The sequence below is a fragment of the Hibiscus syriacus genome, unplaced genomic scaffold, assembly GCF_006381635.1.
Source record: "Hibiscus syriacus cultivar Baekdansim isolate YM2019G1 unplaced genomic scaffold, ASM638163v2 tig00110006_pilon, whole genome shotgun sequence".
Lineage (NCBI taxonomy): Eukaryota > Viridiplantae > Streptophyta > Magnoliopsida > Malvales > Malvaceae > Hibiscus > Hibiscus syriacus.
In genome coordinates, this window is record NW_024062558.1 from 219,542 (window position 1) to 222,049 (window position 2,508).

Consider the following 2,508-nt stretch of genomic DNA (forward strand, 5'->3'; position numbering starts at 1 on the left):
TTCAATGGATCAACTCTCCCATATATGATATTCCCTCAGAGGAAGCGGAACATATCTCTCTCTTTCAAGATTTGATATTCCATGAGTGACAACGGAACAAATCTGCCCTAATTTAATGGATCAACTCTCACAGATCTGATACTCCCTCAGAAGAAGCGGAACAAATCTCTTTCTTTCAAGATTTGATATTCCCTAAGTGACAGCGGAACAAATCTGCCCCGATTTAATGGATCAACTCTCCCAGATCTGATATTCCCTCATAGGAAGCGGAATAGATCTCTCTCTTTCAAGATTTGATATTCCCTGAGTGACAGCGGAATAAATCTGCCCCGATTCAATGAATCAACTCTCCCAGATCTGATATTCCCTCAGAGGAAGCGGAACAGATCCTTTTTTTTCAAGATTTGATATTCCCTGAGTGACAGCGGAATAAGTCTACCCTGATTCAATGAATCAACATCTCCAGATCTGATATTCCCTGAGTGACAGCTGTACAGATCCCTCATCATATTTCAAACCATAAAGTTGACCAGACGAAAAAACGCATTGTCTTTTCATCTTTGCCCTATTCTTATTGACACAAGAATGCACAAAGAGGGACATCTATCGACACTCATTTTTTCATCTCGTCTTTTAATATTTTATTATTATTATTAATTATTATTTTATTTTACATTTACAGGCCCAATTTACAAACTCATATTACAACAAATCCTAGAGCCTAGAAAATTAACTCGAATACTCGAAGACCTGAACCAAACCCGAATTTGAACTCTAAATTAACACCAAGCCACCAACAGTTCTTCCAGTTTCCAGTCGATGCCATGACCGAGCCGAGACCTCAGCCGAAGCCAGCTGCCGTCGCCAACCTATTATGAGCTGCCACCATTGAAATCATCTGCACAAATCATCCACAGTGGCCAAATCAACACCAAAGTAAAGAAAGCAATTTCATCCCGAAAATTTTGGGATTTCACTTTACCTGTTCCAATCAAAATCTCACCAAATCAGAGAAAAATCACTCACCTATTCTCACCTAAAGCTATCAACATGCAACAAAAGAAAAGAAAACTAGGTGAAGAAAAAAGAAATAAATAAGGGGGTCTCATCCATGAAAGGAAGAGGGGAATAACAAATGAGAGATTGAGATTTTTGAGAGAAACAAATTGTAAACTGGGGGGTTTCACCTTCGAAACAGAAAAAATGTAAGCAGAGGAGTTTCCTCTGATTCTTATCGATAAGAACAAGTAATGCAATTTCTTTCAAAGTTTATATAGTAAATCTGTATTTTCTTTGTGTGCTTGTTTATATCATTTTGAAACTCAAAATAAAAGTGAGAGAGGTTGGGTTTACCTTCGGGTATGTGTGTCGTTACCACTGGAGAGTGGTGTTTTTGTTGAAGTATGGAATAAATAGTCGGTTTTAGGTTCCTAAAAAAATAGAAAATCAAGTCAGTGGGCATCTTGAAATCCATTTGTTTAGGAGATTAAGGAAAATAAAAAAAAAGGATTTTAGTATATTACCTTACTCATTGAAGATGCTGCCATTGATTTCGTCGGCATAGAGAATGGAGGTTGTCGAGAGAGTGAAGCCGAAAGACCAAGGAATCTTTTTTGTGAGGCTTTTACAGTCCTGTTTGTGTGTCTTGGACCTTAGATCGGAGGTTAGTATGGCAAGGCGAGGGTTGTGGTGAGTTTGGGTGTCAGTTTGGGTCACTATACTGCTATGTATGATGGTCGGGATTAAAGGTTGAAGGCCTCGAGTCTTTTCGGCCATGAAGAAGGTTGGGGAGAGGAAGAGAGATGGGTTAAAATGGCGTAGAGGAGAGTAAATGAGGAATAGGGTTTGTTTAATTACCAAAACATTATATTTATATTTAATTACCAAAACGGTAATGTTTCAATATATGTTAACTTGCGTTTTGTGAAGGGAGGAGTAAACTATGCAACTAATTCTTTGAGTTTCGAGGTGTTCTGTACGGGTCATCTCATTTCCTTTTTTACTCATTCTAGTCATCAAATCGAATGTTTGCATGTTAATTTAGTCTCTTTATTTTGTGCACATTTAATTTTAGTCTTGAATGTTATTATATTTAATTGTTGTTATTTTAGACATTAGACCTTTAAGTTTTTGCATGTTACATTTTAGACTTCAATTCGGGTTTTTTTATGCTTTTAATTTAGTCTATGTATTTTATGCACTTTTAATTTTAATCCAAAAAATTGATTTATTTATTTTTTGTTAATCAAACATTAGATCTCTAATTTTTTGCATATTACTTTTTTAGTCCTGCATATATTGGATTTATTTCGGTTTTAATCCTTTGTAATAATTTTAGGTACTCAATATGATAATATTTGCCTTTACTCTTTAATTGTTATTTTGTTTACATTATAAATAGTAAATTTCGGTTCAATATGATTTAGCCATTAGTTTAATATGTATAGCTATTTTTTTAGTTTGGTATGTTTTTGTTTTCATTTTTTGTATTTAAGTAATTTGTATATT

The 2,508-nt window shown here is 34.8% G+C and overlaps 1 long non-coding RNA gene across 1 annotated transcript; it reads right to left on the reverse strand.

Annotated features, from left to right (window-relative positions):
• Window positions 1-690: 690 nt before the first annotated feature.
• Window positions 691-1,827, reverse strand: LOC120212202. The gene is made up of 3 exons (XR_005524671.1): window positions 1,524-1,827; window positions 1,354-1,430; window positions 691-898 (listed from the first exon to the last, which is right to left on the reverse strand). It is a non-coding gene; the product is annotated as an uncharacterized LOC120212202 (long non-coding RNA).
• Window positions 1,828-2,508: the final 681 nt, after the last annotated feature.